At 43.7% G+C, this 22,231-nt stretch overlaps 1 long non-coding RNA gene across 1 annotated transcript; it reads left to right on the top strand.

The window, feature by feature from the left end:
• Positions 1–4,123: 4,123 nt before the first annotated feature.
• Positions 4,124–21,268, top strand: LOC116974079. The gene is made up of 3 exons (XR_004412276.1): positions 4,124–4,134; positions 15,869–15,873; positions 21,234–21,268. It is a non-coding gene; the product is annotated as an uncharacterized LOC116974079 (long non-coding RNA).
• The last annotated feature ends 963 nt before the right edge of the window (positions 21,269–22,231 follow it).

The raw sequence follows: 22,231 nt of genomic DNA, 5'->3' as shown, positions 1-22,231 counted from the left end.
GAGCAAGCAAATGGCAGAATCCCTTGCTAAGATTATATCTCTTTGAGGCTCTAGTCACCCCTTCTTGCACCACAAAAACGCTTCATATATCTAGAGAAAATCTACATTTGTCAGGCTTACCCAACATAGGTATTGAAGATTGTCTCTAATATATTTTGACTACGAAAGATATCCAATGATGTGTGTAGGAAGGAACTGCAGATGCTGGTTTACACCAAAGAGACACAAAATGCTGGAGTAACTCAGTGGGACAGGCAGCATCTCTGGAGAGAAGGAATGGGAGATATTTCAGACCCTTCTTCAGACTGACGTCATCCATTTTTTCTTTCCAATGATGTGTGCTTGGGTCACTTGAGGTTAGAGAAATCAATATTCACACCGCTGGGTTGTAAGCTGCCCAAGGTAATGAAGTAATGCTTACCGGCCCGCTGGGATCAGGACCAATAAGGAAGGGACCTGACCTGGGTGATTGTGTTTAAACCAGTGAGAAGCAGGGAAAAGATAAATAATTAAATAATTTGTCAAGATAAAGTAAGCTTGCACAGCAATGATTTATTTTTATTTTTGCTTTCTCTTGATGGATTCATCTCCTCTTGTCTGAAGATGTAACCACTGTGAGCTATGAATAAAGTAGCCTTGAAACCTACCGCCAGACTCTGAATATCCTTGAAAATATACTTTGAAAAAAAGGAAACATAGGAAAGCTTAGGGAGGAACCACCGATGCTGGTTTACACAAAATGGCTGTCGGAAGATTCAACTTCGGAAGATTCTTAAGATTCATAAGTGATAGGAGCAGAATTAGGCCATTCAGCCCATCAAGTCTACTCTGCCTTTCAATCATAGCTGATTTTTCTTTCCCTCCTAACCCCAATCTCCTGCTTTCTCTCCATAACCTCTGACAGCCTATAATCTATCTCTCTGCCTTAAAAATATCCATTGACTTGGCATCCTCAGCCTTCTGTGGCAATAAATTCCACAGATTCACCAACTTCTGACTGAAGAAAGTCGTTCTCATCTTCCTAAAGGAACGTCCTTTAATTCAGAGACTATGACCTGGTCCTAAACTCACCCACTAGTGGAAACATCCTCTCCATATCCACTCTATCCTTTCACTATTCAATGTTTCAATGAGGTCCCCCCTCATCAACTACAGTATCTCCCAGTAATTCCTTCACCAGTCTGTGGCGGTGGAAGGAGATAAAACACAACATTTTTAAGAGATCTTTATGCAGGCACACAATCAAATAGGGAATAGAGGAACATAGAACTTGTACAGGCAGATGGAATTAATTAGATTGTCATTCTGGTGAAAGCAGACATGGTGGGCTGAAGGAGCTGTTCCAGTGACGTTTTTTTTATATGTTCTATGCTTATCACCTCAGTCAGCACTACTTTTGTATCCTTGCTTGCTCTCCAATTAACTGTAAAGGAAAATACATTGTTCATGGTCTTATTCGTTAATGGGCTATGCTAAACAAAATTGTAAATTGACCCGATTAGTTTAGTTTACTATTAAGAGAGAGTTAGATAGAGCTCTAGGGGCTAGTGGAATCAAGGGATATGGGGAGAAGGCAGGCACGGGTTATTGATTGGGGACGATCAGCCATGATCACAATGAATGGCGGTGCTGGCTCGAAGGGCCGAATGGCCTCCTCCTGCACCTATTTTCTATGTTTCTATGTTTCTATCTAAAGTAATCAAGAATAACTAGCAACAAAATTGCTCCAAGAACTAGTTTACATGGTGCAATTCTCTGAATAAAATACTTTCTACTTTGAAAAATAATTCTAACTTCTTGGGCAAAGAACAAAATGATTAATACACATTTTATACATCCAATTACTAAGTATAAAGTGCCAAAATAAATGCAATGAAACAATAAATAATTTAGAGAGCATAATTAGATATTTTATTAAGAAATACAAGGCTGTAAACTATTTTACTAAATGTAGATCTTCAAATAACTTCAATAAGTAATTTACACATTCTATTGCTGCCATGAAGGACATATCAAAGACTCTGAAGCCGTAGTGAGATCAGGACTGCAATAATTAACAAAAGATAAATAACAACTTTCGTTTCATTCATTTTATATGATTAATTAATGTTTAATCTGGGTATTAAAACTCTATCAATTTCATTACTCAAATCATTATGTGCCGCTTCTAATATGCTTAAACAGACAAAAAGACTATTGCCTTGTAATTATCGCAAAGGAATCAAAGACATTTCAAAGAATTAGCATGATTATATTAATAATAGGGCTGTCATATATTGTCTAGTGACCTCGAGGGTTACGAATGAATAAAAAAAAGAAATATATTTCAGTCAATTCTATTAGGTTTGGACAGGTGGGCCAGCTAAACAACATTGCCATTTCTATTTGACCGTGTGTGGATAAAACATGATTATATTAACCATATGGGAGCTGCAGTCTTCAGACTATACCTGGTAATTTTCTCATTGCCACTGATTGCAGCAATTCTGCGAGGATCAGAATGAAAAAAAAAACATTTTGACAGAACAATAATGATCAGTCGTTGTTGAGAGTGCTCAGCACACAACAGAAAATAGATGCTGATGTTTATTTTGTGCAAAGATAGACACCTCAGTGGAACAGGCAGCATCTCTGGAGAGAAGGAATGGGTGAAGTTTCGGGTCGAGACCCTTCTTCAGACTGATATGGGCTAACAGAAACGAGAGATAAAGACGATGATGTAGAGAGATAAAGAACAACAAATGAAAGAAATGCAAAAAAGTAACAATGATAAAGGAAACTGTAAGCTGTTTGTTAGGTGAGAACGAGAAGCTGGTACGACTTTGGTGGAGGAGAGATGGAGAGCGAGAGAATGCCGGGGTTACTTGAAGTTAGAGAAATCAAAATTCATAACACTGGGATGCAAGCTGTCCAAACAAAATATGAGGCGGTTCCTCCAATGGGAGGAATTGGAGTTTAGTTTGTGCGCTCAGCCATTCCTTCCATTTTACTTTACTTCAACCTTTGATTAAAAGCTAAAGAAATTCCCTTGCTGAGTTTGAAAGTACACAATTCTATAACAAAAGCCAATTATCAACATTCCACTCAATGGGGTAAGATACGATTGAACAGGTATATGCCCTGTTGTTTACAGAGAAACGTGAGGTGTTGTATTTTCGGAGGTCTAACATGGGCAGGACAGTGAATGATAGGGCTCGGGGGTGTTTTGTGGAGCAGAGGGATCTAGGAGAGCAGGTACATCTTTCCGTGAAGGTGGCGTCGCAGGTAGATAGGATGGTCAAAAAGGCACATAGGCCTTCATCAGTCAGAATATTGAGTGTAGGAGTTGGGAGGTCGTGTTGCACTTGTATAAGCATTGGTGAGGCCACATTTAGAATATGTTTTCAGTTCTGGGCACCATGTTATAGGAAAGATGTTGTCAAGCTGGAAAGGGCACAGAGAAAGGGCACAGAGAAGATTTACGAGGATGTTATCAGGGCTAGCGGGTCTGAGCTATAGGGAGAATAGGCTGGGACTCTATTCCTTGGAGCACAGGAGGACGAGGGTTGAACATACAGAGGTGTATAAAATCATGAGAGGAATAGATCGGGTAGATGCACAGATTCTTTTGCCCAAAGTAGGTTAATCGAGGACCAGAGAACATAGTTTCAAGGTGAAGGGGAAAAGATTTAATAGGAATCTGAGGGGGTAATTTTTTCACACAAAGTATGGTGGGTGTATAGAACAAGCTGCCAGAGGAGGTAGTTGAGGCTGGGACTATCCCAACATTGAAGAAAAAGTTAGACAGGTACATGGATAGGACAGGTTGAGAGATATGGACCAAACGCGGGCAGGTTGGACTAGTGTAGCTGGGACATGTTGGCCGATGTGGGCAGCTTGGGCCAAAGGGCCTGTTTCCACGCTTTATAATAATAATAATAATAATAATATATTTTTTATTGTCATTGCACGTCAGTGCAACGAGATTTAGTGTGCAGCTCCACTGATGTACAAGAAAGGTAAATAAATACAATACATAAATAAGCAAGCTGAATTGATTGACATGACCATCTGAGGGAGACTGTCCAAAGGGAGTGGGTGGGGGGGCACTCATTAGGGCCGGTTCAGAGCCGCTATAGCTCTTGGGATAAAACTGTTCCTGAGTCTAGAGGTTCGGGCGTAGAAGGCCTTGTAACGTCTGCTGGAGGGAAGTAGTTGAAACAGACCGTGGCAGGGGTGTGATGAGTCCTTATGGATGCTGAGGGCCTTCCTGAGGCACCGCGTGTGGTAGATGCCCACCAAGGCTGGTAGCTCTGTCCCGATGATCCGCTGCGCTCTGTTGACGACGCGCTGTTATCACTCTATGACTATTACTCTATGTGATAATTTTCATTCTTTTCACCAAAAAACTAGCAGGGATAGTGTAGTGTGATGTGGAAGAATTTAAGAATATAGTAATTGGTTTAGAATAGCAATATTATATGCATTTAAGCTGTACGAATATACAATAATAGTATTCCAAAATCTTTTTTTTATATTGTTAAATGAAAGTAGTGGTGTGATAATGGTTAATGTATTAAATGGCTTCAATAAAACTATTTACTAGAGTCATTTGTCATGTGACAGAAAGGACTTGTGGAGGTACTGCACGGAAACAGGCCCTTTGGCCCACTGAGTCCGCACCGACCAGCGATCCCCACACATTAACACTGTCTTACACACACTAGGGACAATTTACACTTATATCAAGCCAATTAACCTACAAACCTGTACGTCTTTGGAGTGTGGGAGGAAACAGAAGATCTTGGAGAAAACGCACACAGGTCACGGGGAGAACGTACAAACTCTGTACCAATGGGACCTGTAGTCAGGATCGAACCCAGGTCCCTGGCACTGTAAGGCAGCAACTCTACTGCTGCGCCACTGTGCCACCCACATCTATTTAGATGGACAAGGGCAGATTAGGGACAGTCAGCATGGTATTGTATGTGGGAGATCGTGTCTCATGAATCTGATTGAGTTTTTTCATGGTGTGATCAAAAAGGTTGATGAGGGCAGAGCTGTAGATGTTGTATATATGGATTTCAGCAAGGCATTCAACAAGGTTCCGCATGGTAGGTTGCTCTGGAGGGTTAGATCCCATGAGAGCCAAGGAGAGATAGAAAAATGGATAGAAAATTGGCTTGATGGAAGAAGCAGAGGGTGATGGTGGAAGGTTGCTATTCGGATTGGAGGCCTGTGACTAGTGATGTGCATCAGAGTTTGGTGCTGGGCCCATTGCTGTTTGTCATCTATGACAATGATTTGAATGAGAACATACATGGCATGATGAGCAAACTTTCAGAAGACACAAAATAGGGAATAGACCCACCCAGGTCATGGGGAGAATGTACAAACTCCGTAAAGACAGCACCCATAGTCAGGATCAAACCCGGGTCTGCAAGCGCTGAAAGGCAGCAACTCTACCGCTGCGCCACCGTACAGCACATTTGTGACACAAAGATGTTTGATCATGTGCACAAAGGAAGGAAACTACAACACTGCTAGTGAGAACTTTACCTTTGAACCCGGTGTGAGTAGTGGCAAGGGTCAGAAACTCAAAAGGTGTCAGGTGTTGAGACACCAAAATGAACGAGGCGCATTACTTTTCTTGAGTGCTGTTTGTTTCCTGGATCAGCTGAGTGGATTTCCTTTCTGCATCATGGTCATGAGTGGTATCAAGGACTATTGATGACTTATACATTTGCAATCACTGGGGTCGTCCATTACAGTTGAAATTTCAGAGTCGTATTCACTTTCAAAGAGCAAACTGTGTTCTCTGCGTTACTAATTGCTTAATAAAACAAAACAATCTTGTTCTCGGCTTCCTCCATTGTCAGAGTGACGCCAAACGCAAATTGGAGGAACAGCATCTCATATTTTGCTTGGGGAGCTGACAACCCAATGGTATGAATGCTGATTTCTCTAACTTCAAGTAACCCCTGCATGCCCCCTCTCACTCCTTCCCTCCCCCATCCAAATTGTACCAGCTTCAAAGTCGTCTTGTTGAGTCTCATTGTCTGTAACTCGTTTTCACCTGGGCCACAGCTAATGGCCCTTTTCCATTATCAAAGTTACTTTTTTGCACATCTTTCATTCTTTTGTTCTATATTTCTCTACATCACCGTCTATATCTCTTGTTTCCTTTTCCCCTGACTCTCAGTCTGAAGAAGGGTCTCAACCCGAAACGTCACCTATTTCTTTTCTCCAGGGATGCTGTCTGACCCGCTGAGTTACTCCAGTTTTTTTGCCAACCTTTTCAAACATTTTCATTGGCTTTTAATAGTAGTGAAATAAACCAGTGTTTTGCAACAAATGAAAAATTCAGATACTCCTAAGCCAGTTGAGTATCAGATCTGTATGCCAATAATATGCATGATAAATTCTGACAAAGGATTTTGGACCGGAAATGATAACTCTGTTTCTGTTTTCACAAATGCTATTTTACCCACCTAGTGTCTCCAGCAACTTTTGTTTTTTTTCAAATACCTGGACCCCTATCTACTGTTGCTAAGTTTTGTTTGATGTCAGACTTTCGCCTCCATGGCGGGAGTTTCCACGGTCTAATTAATACAGCCCTAACATATGTGCATTTTGGCTAATCCATAAGAAAATGTCTGTGGTCATGTTACCACTACTTTTTCTTAATATTCAACAGTCGGGTAGATGCAATGAGTGTCTTGCCTAGAGTAGGCAAAGGGGAAAAGATTTAATAGGAATCTGAGGGGTAACTTTTTCACACAAAGGGTGGTGGGGGTATGGAACAAGCTGCCAGAGGAGATAGTTGAGGCAGGGACTTTCCCAACATTTAAGAAACAGTTAGGCAAGTAAATGGATATGACAGGTTTGGTGGTTTGTGGGTCAAACGCAGGCAGGTGGGACTAGTGCAGCTGGGACATGTTGGCTGGTATGGACAAGTTGGGCCGATGGGCCTGTTTTCCGCGCTGTATCACTCTTTGACTCTATGACTCTAGAACAGGTAACTTGAGAAACGAAAGTGCATGATGTTGGTAGACTGGGCTCTGTTCAGGAGTCGACAATGAACTTGAATGACAATGCCACCGTTGTCATCGACTTCATAAGGAAATGGGTGGAGGGGTGCATTCCCACAAAGTTTATCCAGGTGTTCCTAAACCAGAAGCCTTGAATGAACAATGATGTCTGCAATCTACTGAGAAACAGATCTTGGGCATTCAAGTCTGGCAAAACAGGGTCAAATAGGAAGTCCAGGTACAAACTAGATAAGGCCAAAGAGAAAGTGAAGAGATACTTTTGGTCTAATCTGGAGGAACAGCAGATGCCCGGCAACTATGGCAGCGCTTACACATGATTACTTACTAGAAGGTACATCCCCCACCTAGTAGTTCCAGTGATAGCGATACATTACTCTCGGACTAAACTCAATCAAAGTACTTTTTCAGGTCCCATGGACCCCAACAACAGTCTTAGTCAGCAAGGCTGATATCAAAAGATCCTTCAAGAACCCTCGGAAAGGTCCAGCCATGATGGTGCAGCTGGCCACATTCTTAAAACATTGCCAAACCAACTGGCAGGAGTTTTAGCAAACATGTTCAACCTCTCACTATGAAGGTGAAGTGACCCCACATGCTTTAAAAGGGCACCCACAATATCAGTGCCCAAGAAGAGCAAGGTAATATGCTTCAATGACCACTGGCCAGTGGCACTGGCATATGTGATTTAATGCTCTGAGAGGTTGGATATGATATATATATATTAACTGCTGCCTCAGTAAGGACCTGGACCCAGTATGAATTGCATTCTGCCTCTACAAAATGACAGTGGAGATGATCTTGGTGGCTCTCCAATCTGCACTGGACCACTTGGACAATCAGGGCACGTATATCAATAAGGGTGGTGAGTCTGTGGAGGCAAAGTCAGTGATCAGACTGTTATTTATCAACGAAGATAGTCTCAAAAATCTGGAGTAACTCAATGGGTCAGGCAGCATCTCTCAAGAAAAGGAATAGGCGACATTTTGGGTCGAGACCCTTCTTCAGCCTGTGAGTCAGGAGAAAGGGAAATGAGAGATACTGTTTAGACAGTGACATAGAGAGATATGCTACGGTTACTTGAATTTGGAGGTCAATGTTCATACCTTGAATGAATATTGTATTCAATTCAAGGGTTTTAGCTGGGTTGTAAGCTGCCCAAGCAAAATATGAGGTGCAGTTCCTCCAATTTTCATTTGGCCTCACTCTGACAGTGGAGGAGGCCCAGGATAGAAAGGTCACTGTGGGAATGGGAGGGGGAGTTAAAGTGTCTGGCAACGGGGATATCAGGTAGGTCCAAGCAGACTGAGCGAAGGTGTTCAAAAAAACGATGGCCGTGTCTACGTTTGGTCTGGGCCTGAAGCAGTTAATGCTACTTTTCCCAAAAATGCTACCTGACATAATGAAAACATATCTCCAGCACGCATGCAATCAAAACACATGGCTTAAAAATAAAGAAGCATATTTCATGAGGCAAAAAGCAAAAATACATGTTGAAATTGTGACAGAGAGCTTTAAAAATAGAATTCTGCAGTTAAAGCTTTGGGACATAGTCATATCAACATAAACCATTTTTCTTTTACCTTCAGCTTGATTTATCTTTTGCTGGAATTAATCCTTGGGGAATCTGGGATTATGTATTACATATGGTGAGATTTATTACTTCACCATATTTTACAAGTAAATATAAGGTTTTCTTTTGCGTAGGAAGGGACTGCAAATACTGGTTTAAACCGAAGACAGACGCAAAAAGCTAGCATAACTCAGCGGGTCAGACAGCATCTCTGGAGAAAAGGAACAGGTGACGTTTCAGGTCGAGACCCTTCTTCAGACTGAGTGCCAGGGGAAAGGGAAATTAGAGATGTAGACGCTGATGTGGAGAGCTATAGAACAAATGAACAAAAGATATAAAAAACATAGAAACATAGAAAATAGGTGCAGGAGTAGGCCATTCGGCCCTTTGAGCCAGCACCACCATTCAATATGATCATGGCTGATCATGCAAAATCTGTACCCGGTTCCTGCTTTTTCCCCATATCCCTTGATTCCGTTAGCCCTCGGAGCTAAATCTAACTATTTCTTGAAAACATCCAGTGAATTGGCCTCCACCACCTTCTCTGGCAGAGAATTCCACTGATTCACAATTCTCTGGGTGAAAAAGTTTTTCCTCATCTCAGTCCTAAATGGCCTACCCCTTATTCTTAAACAATGACCCCTGGTTCTGGACTCCCCCAACATCGGGAACATATTTTATATTAAGATTATCTTATGTTTTCCCTGTCTATTCATATGTATCATACTGCATGATTACATAGAAACATAGAAAACATAGAAAGTAGGTGCAGGAGTAGGCCATTCGGCCCTTCGAGCTAGCATCGCTAATCAATATGATCATGGCTGATCATCCAAAATCAGAACCCAGTTCCAGCTTTTTCCCCATATCCCTTGATTCCCTTAGCCCTAAGAGCTAAATCTAACTCTCTCTTGAAAATATCAAGTGAATTGGTCTCGACTGCCTTCTGTGTCAGGGAATTCCACAGATCACAACTCTCTGGGTGAAAAGGTTTTTCCTCATCTCAGTCCTAAATGGCCTATCCCTTATTCTTAAACTGTGGCCCCTGGTTCTGGACTCCCCCAACATGGGGAACATGTTTCCTGCATCTAGCATGTCCAATCCCTTAATAATTTTATATGTTTCTATAAGATAGCCTCTCATCCTTCTAAATTCCAGCAAATACAAGCCCAGTCAACCCATTCTTTCATCAGATGTCAGTCCCACCATCCCTGGAATTAACCTGCAAGAACCTACGCTGCACTCCCTCAATAGCAATAATGTCCTTCCTCAAATTAGACCAAAATTGCCCCAAATACTCCTGGTGCGGTCTCACCAGGGCCCTGTACAACTGCAGTAGTACCTCCTTGCTCCTAAACTCAAATCCTCTCGCAATGAAGGCCATTAGCTTTCTTCACTGCCTGCTGTACATGCATGCTTTCTTTCGGTGACTGATGTACAACCAGGTGATGCACACCCAGGTCTCATTGTACCTCCCCTTCTCCTAATCTGACACCATTCAGATAATGCCTTCCTGTTCTTGCCACCAAAGTGGACGACCTCACATTTATCCACATTATACTGCATCTGCCATGCTTCTGCCCACTCACCTAAACCATCCAAGTCACCCTGCATCGTCATAGCATCCTCCTCACAGCTCACACTGCCACCCAGCTTTGTATCATCTGCAAACTTGGAGATGTTACATTTTCACCTTTCTATTCACCTTCTCTTCCTCCAACTCAATCATGAACTAACCTCGCCAAGTGTTTGAATGCTCCTAGACTTCACTGATGTTTGAATAGGCCTTCATGCTTCAGGGATATAATGCAGACTGAAAGCATTTTTAAACATTCTTCAAAAAATGGAAGCAAAGTGCACATTAGAAATTTTTGACTGACGACTTTAACTGCATTTTGAATGGAAATATATTCAAAGCTAATGGAGGATAAAATAATATCAGTGGGGAAGATGGCCAGTCAAGGATGGGACCAAATTGAGGCAATATCTAAATGATTGGTGTAACAGGGCCAAGTGTATATTGCAGAATAATCCTTCATAAAAGTGACGGGCCATATTGATGGATGAGATGGATGGTTGTATATACAGGGCATCGATCTTAACCATTAAAGTGGAATCAGAACCATTATTGTCTCTGTGCCTCTGATATCCTCTGTGATGAGGAACAAAGAGGGGTTACTCAAAGTCAGGCCAGTGATTTTATAGTTCAGAAGATGGAGAATATGTGAATATTTATTTTGAACACAGAAAGACAGAACACCTTCACTCTGTCCATCTGGACCTATTTGTTCTCCCAGTTGCCAAACACTTGAATACTCCTTCCCATTCCCACACTGACCTTTCTGTCCTAGGCCTCCTCCATTATCAGAGTGAGGCTAAACGCAAATTGGAGGAACAGCATCTCATATTTATGCTTGGGCAGCTTACACCCCAGTGGTATGAATATTGATTTATCTAACTTCAAGTAACCCCTGCATTCCCTCTCCATCCATCCCTCCCCCATCCATGTCACACCAGCTTCTCGTTCTCACCTAGCAAACAGCTAACAACTGCCTGGTTCCTCTATTATCGTTACTTTTTTGCACATCTTTCATTGATGTGTTCTATATCTCTCTACATCCCCGTCTATATCTCACTTTTCCCTTTCCCCTGACTCTAGTCTGAAGAAGGATCTCGACCCAAATTGTTACCCATTCCTTCTCTCCAGACGTGCCCACTGCAGCAAAGTTACTGACCAGAGTTACATCCTAAAGGGAAAGAAAATGTGGGATTTATGTATAGTAATGTTTCTGCGTGTTTCTCCAAGTCTATGTGCCTTTGATGCTGCTGCAAGCAATATTTTCATTGTGCCTGAACCTCGCCGTACGTGTGCACATGGTAAAACTCTCAACTTGACTTGAAAAATGACTGCAGATGCGGAAAATCTGAGGCCAAACTGAAAATGGTGGAAACATTCAACAGGTCAGGCAGCATCTCTGTAGAGAGAATCAGATGAATGACCTTTCACTTGGTCATTGAGGATGCTCTGGTCTTTCTTGCTTTCTCTTCACCTGAGCACATCAAATATCCCCCCACCTCCCGCTCATCTGTATCAACCTGCCACTTGCCAGGCTTTATCTGTCCCCTACCTCACTTTTCCAGCTTTCACCTCTTTACTCCATTAGTCTGAAGAAGGGATCCAACAGGAAACATTGTCTGCCCATTCCGTCCATACTTGTACTAATTAATAATAATAATAATAATATTAAATACTTTATTGATCCCCTCAGGGAAATTCAGATGTCCAGAAGCTCCCAATCAACAAACCCACAGATTCAAAACGAACGCAGACAGAAAATACATAAAATACAATGTGGACACTACCTGAGAGCAATAAATACTTAAAAAGACCAATAATTAACAGTTAAAAATTAATAATTGCAAAATGCATCCCCCTACAGCCTAGCGGTCCGAATTATAAAATCTAATGGCTGCATGGTGAAGGATCTCCTGAACCACTCCGTTCTACAGGGCAGGGAGAGGAGCCGGTTGTTGTTCCGAGTGCTCTTTTGACTCTCCAGAATTAAATGGAGAGGATGCCCGGGGTTTTTCAGGATGACCTGCACCTTGTGCCTCATACGCCTCTCAAGCACCTCCATCCCAGAGTCTACTCTCCCCTCCAGCACTGAGCTAGCTCGATTAACCAGTTTGACCAGCTTCCTATTGTTTTTTGCACTAATGCTGTTGCCCCAGCAGACAACAGCGTAGAAAATAACGCTAGCAACCACTGTGTTGTAAAACATGTGCAGCATATCCTTACACACATTGAAGGATTTGAGCCTTCTGAGGAAAAATCTATAACACTGTGACACTATGTTTTGCACTCTGGCATTTTTTCTCTTTGCACTACCTGTTGTATTTGTGTCTGAAGAAGGTCCTGATCCAAAACCCCCCTCTGTCCATTCGCTCCACAGATGCTGCCTGACCCGCTGAGTTCCTCCAGCATTTTGTGATTTTTTTCCAGATTCCAGCACCTGCAGATCCTTGTGCCTCCATCAAACATTGCACTCGGTTTGAACGTGCCTGCGTTCAGAGACTGTTCCCAACGTCTGCTGTTTAGGCTGACGAAGGACAATGATATGTTGCCAGGAGCCTGGTACCCATGCACCCTGCAATCAACCCGTGCAATCACGATATGTGCAAAGAGGATCGTCCTTCCCTTTTCTCCAGGGTGGCTGCTGGGGCCGTTTGTCAAACACACAGCAGAAGTTAAAACAAAGGCTGAGGCATTAATGTGGAACTTCCAGTGAACTCCTAATACCCCTACAGTTCACAATGATACTGGAGTGGAGGGGAGATTCTGAAGCTTTTAAATCTGTGAAGGCAGAACCTTTCGGGGGGTGGGGGGGGGGGGAGGGGGGGGGGGGGGACAAACGTGGGGAGGTGGGGTGCAAAGGAACAACTGAAAAAGGGTCCCGGTCCGAAACATCACCTTTGCCTTTTCACAGAGATGTTGCCTGAATCGCTGAGTTACACTCGCATTTTGTATCTATCTTCGGTGTAAACCAGCATCTGCCGTTCCTTCAGACACATAACTGGAAAGATGCCATTCCACTGGAAAGAGTGCAAAGAAAATGTATGTTGCCAAAACCCAAAGGTCTAAACTATAGGGAGAGGTTGGGCAGGCATGGATGTTATTCCTCAGAGCGCAGGAGGCTGAGCGGTGAACTTATAGACAATAGACAATAGGTGCAGGAGGAGGCCATTCGGCCCTTCGAGCCAGCACCATCATTCAATGTGATCATGGCTGATCATCCCCAATCAGTACCCCATTCCTGCCTTCTCCCCATATCCCCTGACTTCACTATTTTTAAGAGCCCTATCTAGCTCTCTCTTGAAAGCATCAAGAGAACCTGCCTCCACCGCCCTCTGAGGCAGAGAATTCCACAGACTCACTACTCTCTGTGAGAAAAAGTGTTTCCTCATCTCCGTTCTAAATGGCTTACTACTTATTCTTAAACTGTGGCACCTGGTTCTGGACTCCCCCAACATCGGGGACACGTTTCCTGCCTCTAGCGTGTCCAAACCCTTAATAATCGTATATGTTTCAATGAGATATCCTCTCATCCTCTAAACTCCTGAGTGTACAAGCCCAGCTGCTCCATTCTCTCAGCATATGACAGTCCCGCCATCCCGGGATTTAACCTTGTAAACCTACGCTTCACTCCCTCAATAGCAAGAATGTCCTTCCTCAAATTAGGGGACCAAAACTGCACACAATACTCCAGGTGTGGTCTCACTAGGGCTCTGTACAACTGCAGAAGGACCTATTTGCTCCTATATTTGATTCCTCTTGTTTTAAAGGCCAACATGCCATTCGCTTTCTTCACTGCCTGCTGTACCTGCATGCTTGCATAGACTGATGTACAAGGACCCCCAGATCCCGTTGTACTTCCCCTTTACCCAACTTGACGCTATTTAGATAGTAATATAGAGATGGAAAGAAATATACTGAGGTTGGATAAAAATGGCTAAAGAAATCAAATCTTGATCAGTACCATCTCCCGTCTCTCATCCTGTAATCTCCATTAACCAGTGCCCTACACTAACCCCATCCACCTATTCCATGCTCACAAGTGCACCCACACTAATTCCATTCTTGGTTTCTAAAATAAAATGTTGCTGATGTTAACTGATGCGAATGTTGCTAAACCCTTCATTCACACAGCAGGGGGCAGGAGCGAGCTGTGAAACAGCCCCACACTTACCCTGCACTGACCAAACATTGCATCTGTAGGATCATCTACGCAACATCCCATCATACCCTATGTGATGGCAATTGGAAGATAGATTGTTGGTGAGGTTAAGGGGATAATGGGAACACTAACTTTTTTCTCACTGAGAAAATTTTAAATTCATTGCTTAAGATAATTTAGTTGCAACTTATTCAGTGCAGCCCCCCCCCTCCCCCCACTCATCCCCCACCCTCATCTCCCACCCCCCACTCATCCCTCACCCTCATCCTCATCCATTCCCCACCCTTATCTCCTACCCACCCCCACTCATTCCACACCCTCATCTCTGGATGCTTTCAAGAGAGAGCTAGATAGGGCTCTTAAAAATTGCAGAGTCAGGGGATATGGGGAGAAGGCAGGAACGGAGTACTGATTGGGGATGATCAGCCATGATCACATTAAATGGCTCGAAGGGCTAAATGGCCTACTCCTGCACCTATTGTCTGTCGTCTATTGTCTATTATCTCCCACCCTCAATTCATTCTCTACCCTTATCTCCCACTCCCATTCACCCCCCACCCTCAACTCCCACCCTCAGTCATTCCGTACCCTCAATTCCCACCTCGATTCATCTCCCTCCCCTCATCCCCCACCCCCTGAGACGGTTCTCCTCCTCCTCAGTTGGGATTCTGCCCGACACACTCCGCCAGGCAAGGCTAAAAAAATGGTGTAGTGGGCGGGGGGCAGATGGAACCAGGTGGGTGAGGAGAGGGTGAAGTAGGGCATAGCTGGAGGGTGATTTAGAGGCACAAAGACGACATCTGCTGAAATATGATATGTATTAAAGGTGATAATGGGGATTATTGAGGGAGAAACGTGCGGCAGAGGAACCACATGGGGAGGGGAGTTGGTATATGGTGTGTGTAGGAAGCAGATGAATAAAATTAGAAGTGATAGAGTGGCATAAAATGGAAGCACTGGCCCTGGATTAGGAGAGAGAAGAGGGAACACTGGAGGGAAGGGTTACCTGAAGTTACAAAAAAAAGTCAATGTGCATCTCATTGGGTGGTAGACAACCCGGACAAGAATATGAAGTGATGTTGCTCTACTTTGCATTAGGCAACACCCTGGCAGCAGGGGAGATGAAATGGTGCATCTGGAAGCTCGGAATGCCCACTATAGTTGTCTAGCCTGCTCTTGGTCTCGCCAGATAGAGAAGGCCACATCGGTAGCATGCTTGCATCCCCTCTCTCACCATCCCTCCCCCACCCAAGTCGTACCACCTTCAAAGTCTTGTTGAGTCTCACCTAGGAAACAGTTAACAAAGGCCTGTTTCTTTTATCGTCATTATTTTTTTCAATATCTCTCATTCATTTGTCCTATTTCTCCCTCTATCACTGTCTATGTCTCTCATTTCCCTTTCCCTTGACTATCAGTCTGAAGAAGGTTCTCGACACGAAACATCACCTATTCCTTTTCTTCAGAGATGCTATCTGACCCGCTGAGTTGCTACAGCTTTTTGTGTCTATCTTTGGTAGCACTAAATACAGTAGATGAGGTTTCAGGAGGTATATGGAAATCTTTGTCTACCCTGGACTGGTTGATTAGGTCCCTGAATAGTGGTGAGGGAGAGGGGATAGAAAATGTGCTGCACCTCTTAGGCTTACTGAGAAAAGTGCCAGGAATCATTGTGAGGTGCGTAGGGAGTGATGAGCTGACCAAGGAGTCTGCTCTTCACTTAAATCATTTTACAAAATCATGAGAGGAATAGATCGGGTAGATGCAGAGAGTATTTAACCCAGAGTATGGGAATCGCAGACCAGAGGACATAGGTTCAAGGTGAAGGGGAAAAGATTTAACAGGAATCCGAGGGGTTACTTTTTCACACAGGTGCATGGAACAAGCTGCCAGAGGTGGTAGTTGAGGCTGGGACTATCCCATCATTTAAGAAACAGTTGGACAGGTACATGGATAGGACAGGTTTGGAGGGATATGGACCAAGCGCAGCAAGTGGGACAAGGGTAGTTGGAACATTGTGGCTGGTGTGGGCAAGTTGGGCCGAAAGGCCTGTTTCCACACTGTAGGTTACTGTGACTCTATGAATCTATGAGTCATTGGAAGAGTGGTCCTTGCAAACGGTTCAAAGGGGGAGAGGGAGATGTGGCTGATAGTAGGATGTGTTGAAGCCGGCAGGAATGACGAAGGATGATGTCCCATCTGCAAAGGCTAGTGAGTGGATGGTGAGGACTGGGGGTGCATTATCTCTATGGAGAGGGGAGGGGGTGGGGGGTGAGAGCAGGCCTAAGAAATAGAGGAAAGGTGAAAAAGAACTCCATCATGACAATAGAAGGGAAGACATGTTTCCTGAAAAAGTAGGACATTTCAGATGTCATAGAGTTGTGGAGTTATTGAGTCATACAACAAGGAAACAGCCCTTCAGCCCAACTCGTCCATGCCGACCATGATGTCCCATCTCAGCTAATCCCATTTGCCTGTGATTGTCTTCCCATTCCTATCCGTGTACCTGTCCAAGTTTGTTTTATATTCAAGATTCAAGATTCAAGAGAGTTTATTGTCATGTGTCCCTGATAGGACAATGAAATTCTTGCTTTGCTTGAGCACAACAGAACATAGTAGGCATGACTACAGAACAGATCAGTGTGTCCATATACCATTATATAAATATATACACACATGAATAAATAAACTGATAAAGTGCAAATAACAGATAATGGGCTATTAATGTTCAGAGTTTTGTCCGAGCCAAGTTTAATAACCTGATGGCTGTGGGGAAGTAGCTATTCCTGAACCTGGTCGCTGCAGTCTTCAGGCTCCTGTACCTTCTACCTGAAGGTAGCGGGGAGATGAGTGTGTGGCTAGGATGGTGTGGCTCCTTGATGGTGCTGCCAGCCTTTTTGAGGCAGAGACTGCGATAAATTATATGCTGTTATAGGACCTTCTTCGGTATCCTTCTATGCCTTGTCTTCACAGGTGTCTATCTAAATACGATTAGAGTACCTTCCTCAACTACATCCTCTGACAATTTGTTGCCTATACCCACTGCCTTCATAGTGACAAAGTTGCCTCTCAGGAGTCTAATACATCTTGCCACTCTCAACTTAAATCTATGTCCTCTGGTTCTTGATTCCCCTACCCTGAGTAAAAGACTCTGCATTCACACATGATGTTATACACTCTATCACCCCTCAGCCTCCTGCACTCCACGGAGTAAAGTCCTAGCCTGCCCTCTATTCCTCAGGCCCTCATGTTTCCTGGCAACGTCCTCGTAAATCTTCTCTGCCCTCTTTCCAGTTTACTGACATTGTTCCAACAACAGGGTGACCAATACTAAACACAGATGTCCGACATCATTTCTTGCAGCAAGTTCTGTAACATCCATTCTCGCTACACCCCCTCTTTGATTACCACCTAACCCACAGCCAACAATGGACAATTGTGGGCTCCACCTTTCCTTGATCATCATTACTTTTTGCATTCATTTGATCTACAGTTTATCTCTCTACAGTTTCCCTTATCTCTACAATCACAGTTTCCCTTATCATTGACACTCAGTCTGAAGAGCCGAAACATCACCTATTCCTTTCCTCCAGAGATGCTGTATGACCCGCTGAGTTACTCTAGGTTTTTGTGTCTATCTTCAGTCCAAATGATGTACTGAAATGGAATGCCTCATCTTGAAAGCCAATGCGGCATAGATGGAGAAATTGGTGAGAAAGGGATGAAATCCTTATGAGACCAGATGGGATAAAGTGTAGACCTGATAACTATTCAGCATCCTCTCCAACATACTGAAAATCCCATTAGAGCCAGACTCAAAACTGATAATATCAGAGGTATGTACTAAATTGACTGTTTTTCAGCAACGCTTTGTCGCCTATGGACTAATATCAGCAAAAAAACATACTTAAATTCTGGAAAAATGCTGAAGTTCCTCCAGTGAAGATGTGGATAACAGAAATGATGGACACATTACCTTTAGAGAGAATTAGGTTTATCTTGAATGATAAACTGAAGCAATATTTTAAAAATGTGGTCACCTTTTATTGATTTTCTCAAACAACACAATATTTGAACACAAATTCAAAATTACTCATAGGGCTGGGTGAGCGGGTGTTTGGGTGGGTTGACGGGTATATCTCCCCTCTTTTGTTTCTCTCTTCTCCTTCTTTCCCTCTCTTTTTAATTTAATGTCCCTTTTGGAAAGTGTTAAAATTGAAGCTGTTCACAAAGCTGTAAAATGTAGTTTTTTGTACAAATGCTTCCAATAAAAACATTGAAACCAGATAACTATTGGAATTGCTTTGTAACTAACATTTAATCACATTTCAGTAGATGTTGTGAAAAACTACTGATTGTTTACAAAAAAGGAGATTACCTTCAACCATGCAGCATTCAATTCCTTTAGGCACCAGTTTGCATATAAAGATTGAAAATGGTATCAAAGATGTGTTTGCACAATTAGGCAATAGACTTGCACAGCACAGGTATGTGTCCTACAGTAAACCCCTACAAATGTTGACTGTTTGGTCTACATTCAGATCTGTATCGTTCTATACCTTGTCTTTCCAGGTGTCTATCTAAATGTCTCTTAAACATAGATAGACACAAAAAGCTGGAGTACATCATCGGGACAGGAAGCATCTCTGGAGAAAGTCCACTGGCTCTCCCTTGTCCATTTTACATGTTACATCCTCAAAAAATTCCAGAAGATTTGTCAAGCATGATTTCCCTTTGTAAATCCGTACTGACTTGGACCGATCCTGTTACTGCTATCCAAATGCGCCATTATTACATCTTTTATAATTGACTCCAGCATCTTCCCCACCACCGATGTCAGGCAAACTGGTCTATAATTCCCTGCTTTTTCTCTCCCTCCTTTCTTGAATTGTGGGATAACATTAGATGCCCTCCAATCCACAGGAACTGATCCAGAATTTATGGAACATTGGAAAATGATCATCCACGATTTCCAGAGCCACCTCCTTGAGTACCCTGGGATGCAGACCATCTGGTCCTGATGATTTATCAGCCTTCAGTTCTATCAGTCTACCCAACTGCATTTCCTGAATAATGTGAATTTCCTTCAGTTCCGCCATCACCTTAGGTCCTCTGTCCCCTAGTATTCTGACACAGTAACGCTGCACCACCAGATCTCCTGTTAAACTCTCCCTTCTCATCTTAATCTCATGCCTTCATGTTTGTGGCACTTCTACGTCTCGACCCGAAATGTCCCCTATTCTTTTGCTCCATAGATGCTGCCTCTGCTGAGTTTCTCCAGCATTTTTGTCTATCTACCCTAACCTATGCCTGTTACAATTTAATGCATTGCAATTAAGTTAGCCCCTCAACCTCCTTTATTCCAGGGAAAATAACCACAGCCTACCCAATTTCTCTTTACAAGTAAAGTTCTCCAATCCAGGCAAAATCCTGGCATAAAAAAATCTTCTTGCGGAATTCCCGAAGTCAGACAGCATTTGTGAAAACCAAAGGATAATTGATGTTGTGAGTCTGCATCACAATATCCTGGTGAATTTCTTCTGCACCCTCTCCAGCTCAACCATATTCTTTCTCTAGTAAAGGAAACAAAACTGTACTCAATAGTCCAAGTGCTACCTCACCACTGTGTTGTGAAGTTGTAACATAGCGGTTCTTATACATTATGGCCAAACATATGAAGGCAAGCAAGCCTTCTTCATTTGCCGATCAAACTTAAAGGGAACCATGGACTTAAACCACAATATCTCTATATTTGTTAACATTCCTGAGAATCTTTCCATTTACTGCACATGTCCTACCTTATAGGACTCTCTAAAATACATCATGTCACACTTGTCAGTGTGACACTGACTTCCCAGCCCTTGAATTAATCTATTGGAGGTGCTATCTTAAGAAGGCATCCAATATCATCAATGACCCACACCACCCTGTGCACTCTCATTTCTCCCTACCATCAGGAATAAGATACAGTAGCCTGAAAGCCTTAACCACACATTCAAGAATAAGTCTCTCCAAGCAAAAATCAGGTATCTGAATACTGCACAACACTAATGACAGTAACAACTATGATCTTCAATGGACTGCGTCTCTGATTGCACGATAGACATGTTTTGCACTATTGTGTTTATCTAGTATTGCTGTTATTCATTTATTGTATTATTGATTATTATATATTCATCTGTATATTATTGCATTATCAGGCCTGCTAATCTACATATGCAGAATTTAATAATTCTGTTGCAAGTGCATAAAACATACTAAATTAAAAATGTATACACAATTTAACACTCTTGACTTGACTCTTGTGACCCTCGACATACTTTTGTTAATGAGTTAAATTTGCGATACACTCTACACCCTCTGAGGAAGGGTCTCGACTTGAATAGTCACTCATTCTTTCTCTCCAGAGATACTGCCTGTTCCACTGTGTTACTCCGGCATTTTGTGTCTGTAAATGAGTGATCAAACACACTTGTACTTTACACTAGTCTTTAATGAGAACACAGGGTTAAACACACATCAGCAGTCACAGTCTCCAGTCTGCTACTGTACTGCGCAGAAGGAGAAGAAGGCATTATTATAATTGGTAACTAAGGCGTGGTTAGTGGTATTGACGTAGCTATAATATTGGTTGCATGCATAAACCATCTACATCCTTCCCCTTAGAAAACCAAGCATGACACGGAACCATGGCAACAGAGTTAAACAAAATTAAACAAAATCACCGTAACGAACAGGCGGCTTAACAACCCGACCCGAGCGCGTACGGACCATGCCTTCCCCCCTTCACCGGAAAGAACAGAAAAATCAGCGGGAGCTGGAGACGGCGAGGCCGCAGGGGAGACCGAGAACGGTAGGGGGGACCGACATGCAGGAGGGGTTGAAATGCGGTCGGCACAGGGCGACCCACGCGGAGGAGATCGCAGCACGCGAGGGGTCTGGGGCATGCAGGGGTCAGCAACCGGGACGGTTGTCGGTGGCTGGAACAGCAGCGGCGGAGCGTATGGACCCTCGGGCGGCGGTCTCGGCTCGTTCACGGCAAGCAGATGCTGACGGCTCCTGCGATAAACAGTTCCTTCAAAGTCAACCAGGTAGGAGCGGGGAGACTCGGCCACGCCAACCACTGTTGCGAGATGGGAATAGGCGCTGGCAGTCTGCAGCCGAACGACCTGTCCTGGCAGCAAAGGCTTAAGAGGTTTGCACGACCTGTCGTGGGATCGCCGTTGGATGTCATGTCTTTCCTGTATGCGCCTCTGGACGGAGGCAGGCTCCAACACTTGAGGCAGCAGCTTGTGTTGAGCAATCGGGATCGGTGGCCTGGTTGTCCTGGACATCAGGCGCTGGGCAGGTGAACCCATGGTCGGGTCTCTGGAGATATTTCTGAGGTTCAGGAGGTCTAGGTAAAAATCGGAGTTTGTCAGGCGCGATTGCTCCATTAAAAGTTTTGCACTTCGGACCGCCCGCTCCGCAAGACCGTTGCTCTGTGGGTACTCCGGGCTACTGGTGAAATGGTGGAAGTTCCATTTGTTGGCGAATGCCTTGAACTCGTTGCTTGTGAACTGCCTGCCGTTGTCGGTCTGCAAACGGACCGTGGAGCCGAAAGTGGAGAAATGTCTCCGCAGCTTGCGGATAACCATCTCGGACATGAGGGAAGTAAGAAGGTCCACCTCGAACCAGTTCAAGTATGAGTCGGCCAGGACGAGATAATGCTTGCCACGCCATTCGAAGATGTCAGCAGCCAGCGAAGTCCAGGCCATGGCAGGCGCCGGTTTCTGTAAAAGTGGCTGACGTTGCTGGTGGGGCGCAAGGTTGTTGCAGGTAGAGCAGGACGAGATGCGGTCTCGGATGTACTTGGCCATGCCAGGCCAGTAGAATTGGCACTGAGCGTGGGCAATCAT

This window comes from Amblyraja radiata, chromosome 6 (assembly GCF_010909765.2).
Source record: "Amblyraja radiata isolate CabotCenter1 chromosome 6, sAmbRad1.1.pri, whole genome shotgun sequence".
Lineage (NCBI taxonomy): Eukaryota > Metazoa > Chordata > Chondrichthyes > Rajiformes > Rajidae > Amblyraja > Amblyraja radiata.
This window is presented reverse-complemented; position numbering and strand designations above follow the sequence as displayed.